At 46.8% G+C, this 20,842-nt stretch overlaps 1 protein-coding gene across 22 annotated transcripts in view; it reads right to left on the reverse strand.

Annotated features, from left to right (window-relative positions):
- Nucleotides 1–20,842, reverse strand: part of RBFOX1 (RNA binding fox-1 homolog 1) — a 2,206,955-nt gene that overhangs the window by 408,261 nt on the left and 1,777,852 nt on the right. The gene's annotated exons all lie outside the window — the stretch shown is intronic.

Genomic DNA, 20,842 nt, shown 5'->3' on the forward strand with positions numbered 1-20,842 from the left:
TGCTGGTTCGTGTCCTGGCAGCTCCACTTCTGATCCAGCTCTGTGATGATGGCCTGGGAAAAGCTGCAGAAGATGGCCCAAGTGCTTCGGCCCCTGCTACCCACTGGGAAAACTGGCTCCTGGCTTCAACCTGGTCCAGCCCTGGCCAATATGGTCATCGGGGGAGTGAACCAGTGGATGGAAAATCTCTCTCTCTCTCTTTCTCTCTCTCTCTTTCCCTCTCTGTAATCTGACTTTCAGAATAAATAAGTTTATTTTGATGTGAAAACATTTTGAAATTCATGCATACAAAAGGCTCTCAGAACATTTATAAAAAAGAATATTGTGATAAAACTATGTATCAATTTCAAAAAAAATTTTCATATCAAAAACTGATCTTTTAATTCCATTTTCTATGCACTTCTTAAAGTGGCCTTGTGTAGTGGAGAGCCTCTCATTTGCAGTCTCACGACTTGGGTTTGGAAGCCTTCCTCGGGCTCCTGCTCCTGTAGCTCCTTGTGACTGTCGACAGAGCTACGCACTCTTAAAACTTCAGTTTCAAGGGTGGACATTTGGTGCAGCAGTCAACATGCTGCTTGGGATGCCTGCATCCCATGTTAGAGAGCTGGAGTGCAGGCCTGGACTCTCGGCTTCCGATTCCCGATTCCTGCTAATGCATACTCAGGGAGGCAGCAGACGATGGCTTAAGCAGCCGAGTCCCTAGCACCCACATGGGAGACCTGGATGGAGTTTGTGGCTCCTGGCTTTCATTTCAGCGTAGCCCTGCTCACACTGTTGTAAGCATCTGGGGAGAGAACCAGTGAATGAAAGATCTCTGTCTCTCTCTTTGCTCTCCCTATTTGTCTCTCTGCTTTTCAGAGGACAAGTTTAGCTTCATTCTCTCTAATGGACAATGCCTTCCTTGCTAAATAAGGTAATACACACAAGTCCTAAGATTGGTGGGTGACATCTAGCAATTACTGCATACATAGCGGCAACTGTAATTATAAACCGTTATTTTAATGCCCTGACCAGTGGATGAAACAGCCATTCCTCTGTTTTGCAAAAGTACCCAAACACCACCAGCAAAGTCAAGGCACTATGGAATGAATAATTGCAATGGCGATTTTTTGAAATGATTTCTAAACGACCTGGCATTATATGAACATGTGTCAACGTCCCCTTTCTGCCCTGGGTTTCTTGTACACAATTTATGTGACCTTGCTGATGAATCAAATGAACACAGACTTCCCCACTACAGCAGTCCCTGTCAACTAAATTCTCCACCAACTGCGCCTCACAAATCGCCAGTCAGGTCCTTTACTAGGGTTTGGCTGGGGTGACACATGCTAGAAAATTACTTCTGGGCAGATGGTGAGTGTGTGTGTGTGTGTGTGTGTGTGTGTGAGATCTTCACAAAACCCTGTTAAGTTTTTATAGCCCAAATATATGTAAGAAAAAGCTGAGACTCCAACAAAGTATCCACCTTGTCCTAATAAGGGACGGCAACAGTGTTTCCACTCAGGTGTGTTGAACAACAATCGGAGGAAGTGTCCTTTTCATCCTCACGTGACTGTAGCAGCAGAGATGCTGCTCACCAAACCATCATCATCGTCGTCGTCATCACTGCATGAATCACTGTTTATTTATCTGAGCCTAGCAAGCACGTTTCTCAAGAATCCCTCTTTGTGAATTCATCTGCAATCTCTCCTTTCAGGAATCTGTCTCTGACCCCAGCCACATAATTTTATAGAAGGAAATTCCTGTAGTGTTCCAGTCTTGCTCACCAGAGGACTGACTCCTACCCCAACCCCAGCCGATCCCAGGCTCTAAACCTACATCAAAACAGAGAGACCCTGCTTCCACTTCTGATGCCTACACTCTCCCCCCAACCCGGGATGAGTGACAAGTTACACAGAAAAGATTCTATCGGAATGGCAAGTTGACATCTGCAGGAAAGGCCCAAGTCACAGCAGGGAGCACCCCACTCATACCCAGAGCAAGCAGACAACTTTCAGTTCCCATAGGAGCTTTCTGAAACAATAGGTTCCAGGGGGTGGGAGTCTGTTTCCAGGGCACAGGACAGAATGTAAGTGCGTAGGACATGGGAGGTAGGCGGCAGGGACAAAAACAGCTAAGTGGTGATTTCTCCTAATGAACAAGTGGGTGGGGAGGGCTACTTTGGGAAGCCTCCACAGCCCACCTACTCTCTGTGTTTCGACTTTCTGGATGGAACTCAAGCAGATCTGAAGGCAAACAAAGCCTGCAGAAGATTATATTTCTTCTCTGTAATAAGCTTGGCTTCAGGGTCCTTTGACCCCATAAATACGCAGCAATATTTATCTTTATGCAACCTGAGCCACCCACAAGCATCTCTGGCTAGAAGCACCTTCACCTGTAACATCTCATGCCCTGGGTTAATCCACTCTGGCCCTAACCTACCCTAGGTCCCGTGCTGGCACACAGGAAAGAGACGCCATGGGGATGCTCTGTCCGCTGCATCATCAGGTGCCATCAAAGGTGGCTGTCGGTGTTGAGCGGGGAAGGGCAGAAGGACTTACACAACACTAGGTTAGTCTGCAAAAGGTGACACTGAGAATGCATTAGATGTTAGGAAGAAGGCCCTGCTGCCTCTCCAGATTTTACTTCATCAAACTCACCGACCTCCAGAATGCTAAGTCTCGGTTCCCAAATCGCAATTCACAATTGCAGGTGCCTCCATCTCAGGTCTGCTAGCTCAGGTTTTTATACTCCCAGTCTTTAGGCTCCATGACAAGGACCCACACAAGACCCTAAGGCCCTCGGCAGGCTCTCCAGTTCATCCACTACACAAGGCAGGTGCGGGTTTCACAGATTTGAAGACTACAGAAGAGAGAAGAGCAAACCTGATTCTTATTTTAGAAACTCAACTCTAAAACGACCTGCATGTGTTGCATCCTTGAAAATGACTTTTGGCCATTCTACCACCAATGACTGAGCCGTGTCCTGGTGCCAGACTTCCTCAGCCTTGTATCTTGTTGTTTTTCCCTCTCCCCTCTCCCTTTGGGAGCCAGGGAACAAACTCTTATCCTCACTCCTTGCTCCAGGTTTCTCACTCCTTGAAAGCTTGACCTCAGGTGTGTGTGTGCCCTTCAGGGGATCACCTTCTCATCCAAGTTTGCTTCGAGCCATTTTCGAAGACCCCAACTGTAACAGGGGTGGGGACTCTCCAGCCCATGAGCCGTATGAGACCTGCAAAATCCTCTGGTCTGGCTCTACCACAGGCAGGATTTGAAATTCAATAAATCTATGTAGCAGGCTAATTTTAAGCTGATAATTGTCTATGGAATGTGAATGATGTTATAAAAATCCAAGTGGTCTTAGGCACAACAACGCTTCCCCACCCCTGCTGGATGGTCTGTTAGAAAGATCATGTCTCCTTTCCTGTTAATATGTGTTCGCTTATTTGAAACACACACACACACGCATGCACACACACACACACACACACAGAGCGAGCGAGCGAGTGAGCACGCTAATGTCCATCTACTAGTGATATCCAAATGGCCACAGCAGCCAGAGATGGTCAGACAGAAGCCAGGAGCCAGGAGCCAGGAGCTCCACCTGAGTTTCCCATGTGCTGGCAGGAACTCAAGTACTTGAGCCACCAGCCCCTGCTTCCCAGGTACCTTAGCAGGGAACTGGATAAGCAGTGAAGCAGCTGGGATTTGAACTGTTTCTTCTGTATAGGATGCAGGCATCCCATGGGACAGTGAGGTCTGCTGTGCTACGGTGTCTGTCCCAGATCATATTTCCTTCATCAGGGGCGGCACTTAATCATAAAAGACTTCCAGTACAGAGGCAGGAAAGAGAATTCTCTGCTTCCCTGGGATGACCCCTTCTGGAAACAGCTTGCAGAGTTCGCAGGTGCTCCATAAACACAAACTCTGACTTGGCATCATTTTGTGCTGTGTTAGTTCCCTTACTTCATGCATCCTCATTGTCATCATGTTGCATAACCCACTTCTGTGATAGATACACACACACACACACACACAGAGAGAGAGAGAGAGAGAGAGAGAGAGAGAGAGAGAGAGAGAGAGAAAGACAGAGTTGAGGGGCAGGGTTCAATTCCTGCTGGTTCAATTCCCAAATGCCCACAATAGCCAGGGCTGAGCCAGGACAAAGCAAAGAGCCCAGAACTCAATCTGAGTTCCTCCTGGGGGAAGAAGGGATCCAAATATTTGAGCTTTACCTGCTGCCTCCCAAGGTGTTGATGAGCAGGAAGCTGGAACCAGAAGTGGAGCTTGGACTCAAACAAAGGCACTCTAATACGGGACACAGGCATCCCAAGGGTCACCTGAACGCATGTGCCAAATAGCCATCCCCAGGGATTCATTTCAACTCACCGATCGCTGTACTCTGAACCCTCTCCTCATTTTCCAACACCATAGTCCTGGTGCATCGCATTATTTTCTGTAGGCTAGATTTTAAAAGGAGAAAAATAAAAGCTACGCTTCCCTAATTGGTTCCTTTGCTCTCAGTCTCAGCTGTGTCCAACTCACAGTTTACATCGATTGTACAGAGCAATGCTAAATTCACAAAAGCAAGCAGGCCAGTCTTCCGTTTGAAAGACATCAATGACCACTCCCACTGGCTAGGGCATGGAATTAATGACTTTACCCTGATACCGCACTTCCTCCTACCGTGGCGCTTCTTCTATGCCTCTCTGTCTCTCTCCAGACCCCAGTCTCCTCAAACCTAGTGCTGGAATCTCTGCTCAGGGCCTATTAGCACATCTCCAATTATAGGTTTGCTCACTGCGACTGCTTTAATGACACAACTGTATGAATCCCAGAACGCCCAGTGCCCAGTTAAATAAATAATCACAGGGGGAAACGTGCATCTTTGCATGTTCTGCCACGATAAGAGAGAGATGAGGGTGGTACTGCTTGTGTGCATCTATTCTGCACGAGGCAGAGCTGGGCACACACTGAAACTCCTGTGTTACCCATGAAGATGGGGTGCTCTGAAGTGTCGGGTGGGCACACTGCTCATGAAAGGCACATGCAGAATCGACAGTGAGTGCCTTGTCGAATTTCTCTCCACCTCCTGCCACCCTGTCTTGCACACAGAGACTTGCAGGTACACGTTCCTTGAGAACTTGATTTTCTCCCAACATTACTCCCCTCTCACCTTAGAACAGCACCCGGCTTCCTGTAGCGGATGTTTGTTAAATACCGGTTAAACGAATCAGAAAACTTGGAAAGGACGATAAACGGCCTCTATTTCTAGGCTTCTGAGCATATTTCATGAATTAAGGAGACCATTCATTCATTCACTCATCAACTACATCTTGAGTGTATTCTCTGTGCCAGGCATGGTGCTGGCCCAGGAGCTCCAACGTCCAACAGGACAGGAAACAGTGTACAAGTTCCAGATCAGCCAGATACTTGGAGGTCATCTGGATAAAAGAATTACCTTTAAAGCTTTCTATCAGTGTATGAATCAGCATTTTCTCAATATCATGCAAGAAATTAAAATACTAAAATGAATTGGATTATGAGGCTAATTGAAACAATATTAGCTATCCATGGTACCAATTTCAAATATTGGTGTTCATCAAAATAGCCTCATTTTCTCACTGATTGGCTTTATAATAAATGTTTCATATTTGAATTTATAAAATCCATTTCTAATTCTGTTCCTCTCATCTCTTTTATAAATGGACTTTCATGTAATTTTTATGGCTAAAGGGGCTTATACTAGTGTAAATGTTCATTTGTATTTTTTTTTTTGACAGGCAGAGTGGACAGTGAGAGAGAGAGACAGAGAAAGGTCTTCCTTTATCGTTGGTTCACCTCCCAGTGGCCGCTGCAGCCGGTGCACCACGCTGATCCAAAGCCAGGAGCCAGGCACTTCTCCCGGTCTTCCATGCGGGTACAGGGACCAAGGACTTGGGCCATCCTCCACTGCACTCCCAGGCCACAGCAGAGAGCTGGACTGGAAGAGGAGCAACTGGGACAGAATCCGGCGCAACAACTGGGACTAGAACCCAGTGTGCCGGTGCTGCAGGTGGAGGATTAGCCTATTGAGCCACGGCACCGGCCTCATTTGTATTTTTTTTTTTTGACAGGCAGAGTGGACAGTGAGAGAGAGAGAGACAGAGAGAAAGGTCTTCCTTTGCCGTTGGTTCACCCTCCAATGGCCGCTGCGGCTGGCGCGCTGCGGCTGGCGTATCACGCTGATCCGAAGCCAGGAGCCAGGTGCTTCTCCTGGTCTCCCATGGGGTGCAGGGCCCAAGCACTTGGGCCATCGTCCACTGCACTCCCTGGCCACAGCAGAGAGCTGGCCTGGAAGAGGAGCAACCGGAAAAGAATCCGGCTCCCCGACTGGGACTAGAACCCAGTGTGCCGGCGCCACTAGGTGGAGGATTAGCCTATTGAGCCACGGCGCCGGTCCTCATTTGTATTTGAGAGCCACTGGTTTTCCATATGGCACTGGGAGGCTCAGATTATGGGCTTTTCCTCCCATGAGGAAAAGTTGAAAGAATTAAAAGGGATGTTTGTTCTAGCATTGCTCTGGCTTCATGACAATGAAGTGAGTGACAGCAAGGACTAGGGAGGCTGCTCTCCTGGGTCTGAATCATGGGTCTTTTATGAACTCGGTGGGTGACTCTGGATGAATGAGTTAAACATTTTGGTCCTGGGTCCCTATTTATAAATGAAGAATTCAGTACCTTTTGTAACAAGTCTGAATTTGGGTAACACAGACTAAAATGTCTAAATTGCTTAGTGCTACCCTTGGCACCAAATAATTGCATGCACATGTTAGCTTCAAGGATGGTGATAATGATGATGGTGATGACTGTGATGGTAGTGGTGATGATGATGGTGGCAGCAGTGTTGGTGCTGGTAAGGATGATGATGGTAATGGTGGTGATGGTGATGATGATGGTGACAGTAGTGGGGTGTTGGTAACAATGATGATGATGGTGGTAGTGGTGATGGTGATGATGATGGTGAGGGTAGTGATGGTGACGAAGATAACGACAGTGTTGGTGATGGTGATGATGGTGGTGGTGGTGGTGGTGATACAACAATGATGGTAATGGTGATGGTGATGATGGTAGTAGTGGTGATGGTGATGGCGGTGGTAGTGATGTTGGTGATGATGGTGGTGTTGGTGTTGGTGATGGTGATGATGGTGGTGGTGGTGGTAGTGATGTTGGTGATGATGGTAGTAGTGGTGATGGTGATGATGACGGTGGTGGTGGTGGTAGTGATGGTGATGATGATGGTGGTGGTTATGGTGGTGATGGTGATGATGATGGTGGTGGTAGTAGTGATGGTGATGATGGTAGCAGTGGTGATGGTGATGATGACGGTGGTGGTGGTGGTACTGATGGTGATGATGACAGTGGTGGTGGTGGTGGTACTGATGGTGATGATGACGGTGGTGGTGGTAGTGATGTTGGTGATGATGGTGGTAGTAGTGGTGATGGTAATGATGATGGTGGTGGTGGTAGTGATGTTGGTGATGATGGTAGTAGTGGTGATGGTGATGATGACAGTGGTGGTGGTGGTGGTAGTGATGGTGATGATGACGGTGGTGGTGGTGGTGGTGGTAATGGTGATGATGATGGTGGTGGTGGTAGTGATGTTGGTGATGATGGTAGTAGTGGTGATGGTGATGATGATGGTGGTGGTGGTGGTAATGATGTTGGTGATGATGGTAGTAGTGGTGATGGTGATGACAGTGGTGGTGGTGGTAGTGATGTTGGTGATGATGATGGTGGTGGTTGAGTTGGTTACAGTGATGATGGTGATGGTGGTGGTGGTTGTGGTGATGTTGGTTCTGTTGGTGTTGGTAGCAGTAATGCAGCTACTGTCAACTGTGAACACAGGGGTAAGGCAAGGTGTGGGGCCTCTGCAGGAAACACATGGACCCTGGGGCTGAAGAGAAGGCAGCGTTCGTTTATCTTTCTAGGGAGAGCCCATTTCCACCTCCCGAGCCACCTCCCTTAACTCTGGTGTGTCAGGCCAAGGAAGTAATTGAACACTTGCCACCATCCTGCCTCCCACTTCTTTCTCCCTCCTAACAGGGCTAAAAACACCTCCAAGGAGATTCTCTTCTGTAGCAGGGGGAGCTGGCACCATGTTCTTCTGGGTAACTCTGGGGGATGTTAATATTTTATGACCTCTTTAGTGAAAACACCGTAGACTCCAGGGTGCTGCTATTTCCTCTAAGACCTCTCAGTTTCTCAGCAGGCTGCTCCTCTCCAATTCTCCATCCTCTGCCTCATACCAGCAAAGCCACGCCAATGTCCTAACAAGATGCACCTATTCCAAGAAACATCATAAAATAATAGCAAAATTAAGAATTACTGAGCACTTACTGTGTGCTAGGTACAACGCCAAGTGTTTTATATCCATCATCTCATTTTGTCTTCCCAGCACTCCAATAAGGAGGGGACGGGAGCCCTCCTGTCTTGCAGGTGAGAAAACCAAAGTAGGAGAAGACACGTTACTCAACTTAAATTCCTACGCTGAGGCCCCAACTCCAAGCAGTGTGATTTCCTTACCTTGGATCTTCTACGGTATTGCACGATGCATTCCTAAAAACACATTTCCAAGTGAAATGTCTGAAAGATGAACAATTAACGTAGGTGCTCTCTGAGGGTGGGCTTGTTCCCAGAAATTTGATTGTATTACAAAATTCTTAACTGTGATTGAAGGAACTACTGCTGCCCCGAGACCCCTGAGAGGTCTAACCCATCTCAGGATCTTGCTGCTGTATGGGAAACTTGGGCCATGGAAGACAAATCCTAGGCCAGGATCCACTGCCTGCAGCAGACCTGGGTTCTCTGGTGCTTCTTTCTTCCCACAGGGTTCGGGTGAAAGGGATCTTAAGCAGGAAGTGCATGTGGGATTTGGTTTTGATTTTGGTCACATATTCAATAAAAACTAGTTTACTATTCACTCCATTGGGGCTTTATCCCCAGTTTCAAAAATATAAGTAGAATACATTAGGAAGCAGAAAATGCAATGAATAATGCATATGAAATGGGTATGTTTGCACAGGGTAGGAAAAACACGCAATTACCTACTTGTAGGGTAACGTTTCATGTAGGTAAAATCTACCTAAATGTGTAAGTTGTATTCTCCACTTCTAAAATCATCTCTTTCTGTAGTTAAATCTATATATATCTGCATAGATACAGCCAAAGTTTCAAGGAGACACACTGATAGCAATGTGGAGATGACAGGCAACTTCTTCTTATTCGCAGTGTTAATTTGTGTTAACCAAGTTCTCTGTAAGGAATATGGGAATGTTTTCACAACAAGGAGAAGGAAAATGCTTCCTCTTCTTCTTTTTCATGTACCCTAAGTCAGAAAGAGAAGACACCAACTCCTCCATCACATCCCAGCCCAGAGCCTCTCCCCCACAGGAGGGGACCAGGACTCAGGGACATCTGTGACCTCATGACCCCCAGCAGCCCTTCAGAGACAGATTGGTGGTGATTCTAGAGACAGAAAGCTCCTGGTGTGGTTCCTGAATATGGCTGCACCCCATGAAAGCCTATTTATAACTAATCCAGAACTTTCTTCCCCAACTTTCCAGGCCTTGTGTGACAGCTCATCATCCCAGTGACATTTTCGTCGGAGAAACCTCATTTCTATTTTTACGAGGACGACGGTTTGTCTTTACTCACACTTTATACATAGATCAAGACATCAGGAAGACCTGCACCTTCCGCAGACAAATGAGAATTCCTAATATTCCCTCTCTGGTAAGTACTCTACTAGCTCCACTGGTGTCACCAGGATTCTTGTCACACCAAAGCCAGGAGGATCTAGGAACGAGGTGAGTCCCCTCCGTGCCACACACACACACAGTGGAAAGGGCCCTGCTATTCATTGCCAGTGCTTAGTAGGGAAAGTGGCCATGTGGCTACACCAGGACCTCATCTCAAGTATGAAGCCAAATTCCCACTGTGTCACTTCCACACTTACTCACAAGTGGGCTTTTCTTTAAGGAAATGAAGGGTAGCAACAAGAACTCATAGCACTGGGCTTCCACAAAGCCACATGACTGTTTTAAGATGGTAAAGGTACAAGGGTGTGGAAGCTGAGTCATATCACCCCCTGCCAATCCCACACACAATAATGCTGACAGTGCTAAAAAATATTTTGCTTAATATTAGCGATTGCACCACACTAGGTATTCTGAAAGTGATTTACATACATTATTTCATTTAATCCCTATGCCAACATTTTATTCATGCATTCACTCATTCACTCCCCCTTTAATTCATCTATAAATATTTATAGAGTGGTAAATTGTGTTCTAAGGACTGTGCAGTACTCCTGTATACAGTGATTACACACACGCACGCACGCACGCACACACACAAACAAAAGTCAGTTTACTTACACTAATGGAACTTACACCAGCAGATACAGGTTTTAAAAATCAATTCAATTTTTTTAAGAAACTAAAGCCCCAGCATTTTCACTTTTCGGAACTGATCTTGAAGACATAGAGACGTATGTTGATACAAAAACGTGAACAGGAAGGCGCGCAGTAGCTTATTCAGAGTGGCTAAAAGCAGCGAGAAGGGCAGATACTCTCCAACAGGCAGACGGCTGCTCCCACTGGTAGGTCCATTCCACGGGACAGTGAACCAGACACACACACCAGCTCTCACGAGTCTCCAGGATGTTATACAACAAGAAGAAGTCAACCCCTGCAGGAGGTTAGGTTCTATCTCAAGTTTCCATTTCTAAAAGGTCTACAGTTTTACTTGGAGAGAAGATCTGTGTTTTCCAGGAGTCAGGAACTGAAGGGGACCAGGAGGGAGGTGGGTGAGGTTGTGAAAGGGCAGCAGAGGGAATCCTGTTTTGGTGACAAAATCTGGATCTTGACTCCAACTGTGGGGGTGGACACTCAGATCTACACCTGTGATAAAACTGTGTGAACGATAAGACCACACACACACACACACACACACAAATTCATATCAAACCAGGGAAACTTCAGGGAGATGAGTAAATTATGCCAACATCAACGTCCTGGTTGTGACATCGTACCACAGTTTTGCCAAACGCTATTACTGGGAAAAACTGGGTAAAGTATTATTTCTAAAAACTGCATGGGAATCAATAATGAGCTCAAAAACATTCCAACTAAAAAATCAAAATGCACAGATAATTATCTAAGGCCGAGTGTGGTCAATGCTATAAAGGAAAAGAACAGGGAGCTAAAAAAATATAAGGGAACTATAGATAGCAGGGTAGCTGGATTTAGACGAGGGGCTGGGAGACTCTTCTGAAGAGATGGCATTTCACCAGGCAAGGCATAGGGAGTTGGTGAGGAGAACGGTGGGTGGCAGAATGTTCCAGAAAAGGAAACTATGTGGCAGGGGTGGGAAAGGGCAGGCATACTCAGACAGCAGACGAGGCCGCACTGTGGATCCTTCCATTCTCTGAAGGAAGCAGGAGCCAAAAGATGAGGGGTTGTTTCAAGGCAGTCTAACCAAGCGAGTGACCTAACCTTGCCCAGGAGTGATTATTTGACCATTTATTCCACTGAAGCCAGTGGGGCTCCGAGAAACCACGGGAGGTCACAGAGCTTGGAAGTGTCAGCCACGGGATTCAGTGCCCACACTGCTGCTATGTCCACTGCATCTCTTAAGAAAATCTTCATAAAATTAAACATCCACGTATTGTTTGACTCAGCAACAACACTCCTAAGGATTTACCCAAGAGAACTCCAAATTGATATTCATAGGAATACCTATCCACGAATGTGTGTAGAAAGTTTTTCACCATCAGCAAAAACTGAAAGCAATCCAGACGCCCTTCAACTGGCGAACAGATAACACTCTGTGGTGTACCCGTATCATAGAAGGCTACTCAGCAATAAAGGGGAAGAATGAACTCTTGACGGGTGCAACCACGTGACGGAATTGCAAACCTGTGACCCCGAGAGAAAGGAGTCAGGTTCAACGGCTACCTCCTTAAGATTCCACTTATATGACATTTTAGAAAAGGTAAAGCGGCAGGGACAGAAAAGAGATAGGTGACTTCCAGGGGGTAGGTGTGCAAAACCAACCACAAGCAGGCCTGAGAGAACTTTCTGGAAGGATGTGCAGGTTTGCTATCTTGATAGTGGTGGTAGTTACCTCATCGTGTGCGTTGTTGAAGCTTGCATGTCTGTATGCTAAAAAGGATAAATTGTGTTGCGCCTCAGTAAGCCTGAGTTTGATGTGATGAGATATGAGGAGATAGAGATTAAAGCCAGGGGAAATCCTTTCTCACTTCTGGAAAAGCTCTGGGTGGCCCTGGGAGATAATAACATTCATAAGAAGCTTCTTTTCAGAGATGCAATTAAGGAAAATTGAAAGAGGATACAGCTTCAGTGGAGGGTGAGTGAGACTGGGGTCCGAGGAGAAGAAGCTGGGGCTTGGGGTGCAGAATACCTAGGAAATTTTGCTGGACAACACAACAAGGATGTGTCATGGAAGTGCCCAACAGAGAGGGACAACCAGAGAGGCACGAAACCCCAGACGCATCATCCAAGAGAGAACTGACAGCAGAGGATCCACAGGCTCCCTGTCGTAGAGAAGAGAAGACTGGAACACAGAGCTGGTGCTTCGCCCAGGCACAGGGCTCGCACACAGTGGGCGAGGCTGGCTGTCTGACTTCCTAGCCTATCCTAAACAGAATCTCATCATATGCATGTGCAACTGACTCAAGGGCTCATAGCTGTGGCCATTATGTGCCCTATCTTAGAGAATGCACGCATAGCCATAGGTAGTGGGTTTCAAATGGCAGTGGTTTTTGTATTCCTGTTATGACTCCAAGAAGAAAGGGTCCTCCTAGCGTCTGGTGGGGAGAGACCAGGGGTTCTGTCAAACATCGTGCAGTGATCAGGACACAATTCCAATGCACAATTTGTCCCAAAATGGCAGGAGCGTCGCTGCCGAGAAACCAGCTCTCAGGTGCAGCTGACGGCATCCAGCTATCCTGTCCTCCCGAAGGGAACGTCCTCAGAGAGCAGCTGCTCCACTGAGACAACCCCAGGCTCATCCTTTGATCTCAGCCATGGTGGCCCTTGTGACGGGACAGTCCCCACAAGGACTTCCTGCTACAGCATCTGCAGCACCAGGCATGGAAACCTCTCTCCTATCTGCCACCTCCTTACCCTTCTCTTTGGTCTAAGGAGGCCCTGAGGCTTTCTTGGGCACTGAGCAGACTCTGTGCACATTTTTCGTAACCAATGTGCCAGAGATGACCCACTCTCAATAGTCTCAGGACGCCTACACCAATCAGAAGGCTTCTTCCGGAAGGCAGACCCCCGTAACTCTAAGCAGGCACCTTCTTTGTGTAGCTGGGCGAGTTTCCTAAGGTCTCTGAAAAGGGAGTTTTCCCATTTCACAAGGAAGGCAAGGGTGGGTAGACAGGAACGGCAGCCAACTACAGTCAAGGCACACATTGTGCTTTTGTCTTTGTAGAGGACCCAGAGAGGTCAAACTCAGAACCGGGATTCTAACGGCTGTCATCCTTTCACGGCAGGCACATTCTGTTCTGACGGCTGATCCCACTGCCCAGGGGACCACGTACCTCCAGGGAAGCAGCAGACGTAATACATCCACTAATGTCTTGGCTGCCAGGGGCCCGCTGTCATGAGGTCCCCTGGGTCCCCAAATCTTGGCCCCATGGGGACCATAATGAACAATTTCCCTCTCTGGGTCATGAGTCACTGAGGGCCGGCTCCGGAACGGGACTAGAAAGTGCGGCACTTCCCGAAAGCTGTCTTTGCTCATGGGATGTCACATTCGCGAAAGATGAACCCTGAGCTCTCTCTAGGGAAGCACAGGTCCAGGTCAGGTGACGTGGGGGTGAGCTGGCATCTCACAGCACGCCTGGCCCATGAGCTAATGAATGGATAAGGTGGCTGTCACACCAGCCCCTGCCCCAGTCCCAAGCACTACACTACTCTGCAACACGGTCCTTCCTGTAACACATCATCCCCTGCCCCCGGACCCCAAAGGCGGCACGTGCTTAGGGCAGGACCACGCTGCCTGGCTGCCGCGGGGACTGAATGAGCTCCAAATGAACAAACAGCGGAGAGCCCAGTGTCCAAGCAGAGAAATGAATTCAACAACAAACCCCCAAAGAGGCCACCTGGTGAAAAGGAGAATATATCATTAACTGAAAACAAGACGTTTCTGAGAAATCCGCATTTCGGCTTTACCAAAGAGACACGGCCGCACTTTGCCCTAGTGACATGCTCCACGCGGAACAAAATGCGGCATTGCTTTCTCTTGCTTAGAGGCTTCCTCTGTGTAAGTCAGAGAGGTTAGCCACTCCACAGGGGGTCCCCCGGGGCCAAAAATCCGTATTTAAAAAAAGAAGAAAGAAAAGGAATGAAAATATTTTTTGAAAAAAAAAAAAAAGTCTCCAGAAACCATATGTCACTTTTAAAATCAGAGGAAATAGATTTTATCAGCCTCACTTCGATATTTACATTTTAAAATCCAGCTATCCTTACAGAATCATAACCCAATATTTTTAATAGAAAAGAAACAAAAAACAAGAAGAAAGTGATTGAACAATCAAACTTTATCTCCATTCCCTAACCCCCGTCAGAATTATCTCCTTTCTATGAGAAAAATTTATTCTGAGAACAAGAGAGCTTCAGCGGAGCTCCATAATTCACTGGCAGCTTTAATCCTCAGAATGAATATTAGTGTACATTTCAGGGTTTTATTGCATTTTTTACACCAATGATAATTTTAAGTTCCAAGTGAATATATCATGAGTTGACAATTTGTAAGATGCTTTCACTAAAATGGAAATAAAAATAAAATTTGTTCAGACATTCTGATATGAACTGCAGACTTGGGAAAAGGCGGACTCTAAGGAATGCGGGCTAGTAAGGTAAATAAACTGAAATCCACAAAGAAAGAAACGTATTCAAAGACCAGCACCGTAAGTGTTGACAAATTCAAAAACTATAAGTGAAATTCTCTGAAATGTGCTGAGGGTACAGGGCAGATCTGCAAGACGTTAACAACGAGACAGAGGCCAGCATCTCAGGGATCTGCCCTCCGAATGCCCAGTACCCTCTGGCTCACAAATGTTGCATACATAGGGGTCTTTATGTAGATGTTTTGACCTTGATTAGATTTACAACTTGGCCATCTAGAGACACTGAAAGACAGAGGTTTGATCTCTCTTTGAGGATTATGAAATACTTGCCAAAGTGGCTGGTATATTTGCAACAATAATCAAAACGTGTATGAATGCACACATATTAGCAATCTGGGCCACCGGTCGACTGAATATACCAAGTATAATCCCATCAACCATTTCTACCTTAAAACCACCTGGGTGAAATTGTCCTTAGGGTTGCAGAAACCAAGCAGACTCAACGCTCTCTAGAGGGGTCTGGTGTCATGGGGCAGCGGGAAAAGCTGCCGCTTGCCTGCGGCTCCAGCATCTCACACGGGTGCCAGTTCGAGTCCCGGCTGCTCCACTTCCAAGTCCGCCCCATGGAAAAGCAGTGAATGACAGTCCAAGTGTTTGGGCCTCTGCACCCATGTGGGAGACCCAGATAAAGCTCTTGGCTCTAGGCTTTGACCTGGCCCAGCCATTGCAGCCATTTGGGGAATGAACGAGAGGATGAAAGATCTCTCTCTGTCTCCTCTCTCCGTAACTCTTCCTTTCAAATAAATAAAAAATAAGGATTTTCCTTAGTTGCCAGTGCAGTCACTTACCTGACGGGAAACAGTATTCATCACTGGTCAGCAAAAAGGAAATGCAAAAGACTTCTCACCTGGTCACTGAAACAGTCATCTGTTTACTACCTGGGTTGCTGTCATTTTAACTAGCCTTCTGGTGTAATCTTTTCCTTCAGGTTGGTCATCTTCTTTGTACTGTCTCCAGCAGGTGTGCAGATGTCTCAGACTCTAACGGGTAGACTAATTTCTTCTGCACGAGGACTCTCATGCGTTCTGCACAGGACTCTGCTTCTGTACGCTCCCCTCTTGCAGCACCTTACCCATTCTGCACCTCAAGACATCCCAAGGGATGAGCTTGTAGCCTAGCGACTGAAGCCAACAGCCCACACGGGAGTGCCTGAATCCCACCGCCAGCTGTGGGCCTTGACTCTGGCTCTCAGCTCAGGTTGATGTGGGAAGCAGCAGCGAAGGCTGGAGGGACTGGGAGACCTGCACTGCATTTCCCTCTGCCAGGTTTTGCTCTGGTTACCGCAGGCATTTGGGGAGTGAACCAGTGGCTGGGTTACACTTCTCTGTCTCTCAAATAAATAAATAAATAACGTTGATAAAAGAAGAAACCTCAAGACGGTAATTTTGGGGTCAGTCTTGGTCCAGGCAGACCCCTCTAAGGTCTCCTGGGCCTTTAGGGAACACCACAGCTAGCAGGAAGTAGTAGCGGCTTCCAGGCTCCAACACTTGTATTTTCTGATCACCCAGAACACAGTGGTTGCAATGACCACTGCGTGCCTCGTGTGACTGGGGTCCCAGTGGCTCTGATGACTAGGGCCATGATCTTCCAGTAGCTCAGAGAGGTTTAACCAGCCCTTCTGGGGAGGGGGTGGGAGGTTACAGAGCCCTTTAGGACAAGTCTCCTGTACACAAGCCACACTGAATTCTCTCTGTGCAGCTCTCTATGCAGTGCAGTTGAATATCATGATATTTGCTTCTTAATCATCCATCCCCATCTTTGTTAATAACCAACAGATACCATTCCTCCAGGATGAATAACGTGAAAAAAATCATTAAATAAAAGTCAGTTAATTGCATTTCTTAAGAAATCCAACTTTTTAATGTTTCTTCTGAGAACAGAACAGCAGTATAGTCAAAGGATCAATTATGTTTTTTTTTTTTTTTAAAGAAAAGGCAGAATACAACCTTTCTTTTTCTTAAAGGAATGCAGACAGGTTCCTATTTTTCACAATAAGAACAACTTGCAAAGGATGCAAAGTTATACAATCTACAATTCACTGCACACAAGCTGCTTTTGATTATACTGCCTCACAAACTGCATACTTTGCTGGGAAGCATAAAACTGTTTATCACTAAACATTTGAGATTCCACTAAGATAATTTACACATAATTAGACACAAGCCCACACTCCCAAGCAGCGGCAATGCCTCCCTTCTAACAGACTATTCTTAAGAACATTTTTGGTAGCATAATGAGTATTTTATGAGGATTTGTAATCAGTCTTCACGTAGGTGGGAACAAAGGTGGATTACTCCTCAACATGATCAAATCATTACATAACTCGGAGCGGAATGATGATGAGCTGAGGTTGGAAGAGGTAACCTGCCCAGGTACTGGGAGGGACTAGGAAATTCTGGTCTTTTCCAGAGGCATAAAATGAATTAAGTGATCCCCGAGGAAGCAGGAAAATAAAAACAGGAAATCAGTAAAGCGTAGAAGCCTCCTACTCAGAATCCCCTACTCTTTGCTTGCTATCAGGGAAGGAGATTAAAAAAAAAGAATCTAGAGAAACGGAGGAACACGGATTAATGGCATTTTCTACCCAAAGGATGGCTGAGCTCTTTCGGGTCTGGTCTTGTCTTTTCTAGGCATCTTCTGTCCAAGTCACAAAGCCAGCTGCCTCCAAACCCACTGACCATCACTCAAGTACACAGTCATCAGGGAGGGAAGGAGCATTAGGGGGTGTGAGAAAAGTGTCACCATTCCACGACACGAAGACTGCAGCCAGAAATAGCCTGATCCCTGGGCACTGCATCTCTCAAGCTGCACTTCAGACCTGGCGCTCTGCCTCCAAGGGGTTTTTCAAAACTGCCACCTCCCATGGCCACTTTGAACTGACAGAGCAGAGTTGCCTAGTTTCCCTTTATGGACAAGGAATTATGTTTTGGCTTCTATTTATTGTCTTTTCACCAAGAAATCATCTGTATTATGCTTTCATGCATGAAATTTAGCAGCGTACGACCTCAGCCAGACTCAGTGTGCAAGGGAACACACTCTTATCCCGTCCACCCCTGATTATTTACTAGGGAGAATCAACAAGACCAAGTCTTGCAGCAATCAATCCCTGGGGCTGCCTCAGATCCGGAACAGGTTGGAGCAGAAATTTATGAAGGCCCTGCCACGCTCAAACCTAGCTTTGGGATGATCCCTACAAGGCCACAGGCCACAAAGCAGATGTGCTGACGCTTGTGGCTGTTAATTTTACAGTACAGTCTTGGGAGATGGTGTGTCTATCTCTGCAATTATGTTCCCATTGTCAACTAAGCTCAACATTTACACAGATTTCATCTCAAGCTCTCACCCAAATGCAGCAGGCCTTCCAGGACCAGTTGTCCTCCACTGAAGAAAGTTAACAAGGGCTGGAAATAAAAATTTCCACGTGCAATATATATTTTTTCATACATTCATATATATTTCATACATTCACATATATTTCATATATTCATGCATATATTTCATATATATATATGCATCAAATAGATCGGGTAAGTCAACAATGCATGTACATCTATACCATACTTGGCAAGTGATAGTTGCCAACACTTGTTTGATGAATGAGTGAATGATGAAGGGTCAGAAGCCAAATACATGTCCAAAATGGGGAAATGCTTAAGCAAAAGGTAACCTAGTCATATATACAACTATTACAAAGCCACTAAAAACCACGTATTCCTGGCATTGTTAAACATGTACAGGAATTAATGACAGCACATGATTTCAGAGCCGGTTAACAGTGCATCGTACGCCCCCTCCCACCTTCCTTCTCTTCCTTTGTTCTCTGCGTCTGTCCAAGGTATAAGCACGAGAGCACTGACGATGGAGAAGAGGGGTTCAGCGCCCTGTCTGCTCAGTCCTGCTGTCCTTGTCCCCTTCACTCGCCAAGCCACCCACTCAGATTCTCAGATTAAAAACGAACCATCTCATCCAACCTCCCATAAGGAAAGCCAGTCCCAGAGGGACGTGATTACTTTCCTGCTGACGACGGCAAGAGGTTTCCAACAGGGGCTCCAAACCCTCAGGCATTCTGCATGAGTGCATCCTCCAAGCGAAGCAAGAAACTCCCGCCTTCTCAGTTTACAGAACGTGTGTGTGTGCACGTGTGCGTGTGTGTGTGCACGTGCGTGTAGTGCACGTGTGTGGCACTGATTTCAGCTCAGTTACTTTCTCACTGTGTATCTCGTGCAGTTTTCCAAATTCCAGTTTCCTCGACCATAAAAACATTTTTCCTTTACTTTATGAGCCTGTTGTGGAGATTAAATGATTTACTACAAGTAGAGTTGATAATAGTGCCTGGAACACAGTAAGCACTTAGTGAACACTAGCTAATTTATGTTACTGTTGATGCTGTTATTGCCATGCGGAAGAATGCAACAAGCCCCTGGATGGACAAAGGTGTTATAAACAAACGCCTCATTTGGTTTCCTGGATTTCAGAAAGCCTGTAGGAAAATTCCACACTCATGTTTCCTCTAGGACTTCGTGTTACTTCAAGTACGTAAGTGTTGCCTTTGTGGTGGGTAATGGGAAGGAGGGTCTTCCAGCCCCATGCATGACATTCATAGGGACTGCATAAGGAATATTACGGACTTCAGTAGTATGGGAAAAAAACAGAGATCATCAGTGACCTACTGAGAGAATTACATAATACATTTATGTATGGCCAATAATGAAATTATGCAGAATTATGCAGTGGGGGGAGAGGGAGAAAGAGAGAGGATGAGAGAGAGAGAGAACAAATGTGACACTGGGAAAAGCAAGTCTCGCGGCAAACAGGATGCCATGATGTGGCAGAAGTCTTCTGGCGTGCACCGAGGGACGCAGGATTAAGCAAGATGACGGAACATCTTGCATTTTACAACACTGCCCGTCTTTCTTCAGAGCGGAGCTTCATGTCACCCCAGAGACAGGCGTCCTCGGTGGGGAAACTGAGGCAGCATGCGGCTAAGCAGTTTCCGTCCCTGCGCTGACAAGTGGCAGGGCTAGGATTCGCATTCAGCCAGCGACTCTGTAGGCACCAGAGAGAGCCCCAGTGGAGCTATTTTTGTTGAGGTTGCAGGTGGGAAACAAGCCAGCCATTACTCAGGACATCAGTCAAGCTGAGGTCTGGTCAGGGAGTATGCACTGGTTCCTCAAAGACACAGCAAAGACGTTCCTGCCAAGTCTTAGCACGACATAAGGGACTGCAGATGAGCAGGAAGCATGAGAGGAAGGGAAGAAGGATGGACAGAGGGAGGGAGGCAGGGAAGAAGGAATGCAGGGACGGAGGAAGAACAAGGGTCACGCCTTCTCTGAGCGAAAGGCAAAGCAAGCGACTGCTCCCGAGAACATTCAAGGTCTCACGCTGTCCAGACTGGAGGGGAGCAAGAGACTGTGACTGCCGGCCTTAACCACCCCGCAGAGGGGCTCTGCTCCTGGCAAGAGGACTCTGATGGCGCCAAGGAGGCCAGAGAGTGTCACAAGTGGAGAGGCAGAGGAAAGGAAGTGTGGGAGGAGGAGGAGGCTGGCGTCATGGTGCAGTGGGTTAAGCCGCTGCCTGAGATGCCTGCACCAGACATGAGCGCCAGCTCCTGGGAAGGCAGTGGAAGGTGGCTCAAGTACTGGGACCTCTGCCACCCATGTGGGAGACCCAGATGGAATTCTACGCTCCTGATTTTGGCCATTGCAGACATCTAGGGAGGGAACCAGTGGATGGAAGCTCTCTCTCTCACTCTCTCGCTCTCTTGCAAATAAATAAACATTTTTTTAAAAAAGAAAGAAATTGTCAGAGGAGACTATCTGAAGGCCCCAGACACCCTGGGGACACCTGTGATTTATGGACACCTGGGGACACCCTGTGATTTACAG

Source organism: Oryctolagus cuniculus, chromosome 19, assembly GCF_964237555.1.
Source record: "Oryctolagus cuniculus chromosome 19, mOryCun1.1, whole genome shotgun sequence".
In the NCBI taxonomy this organism is placed as follows: Eukaryota; Metazoa; Chordata; class Mammalia; order Lagomorpha; family Leporidae; genus Oryctolagus; species Oryctolagus cuniculus.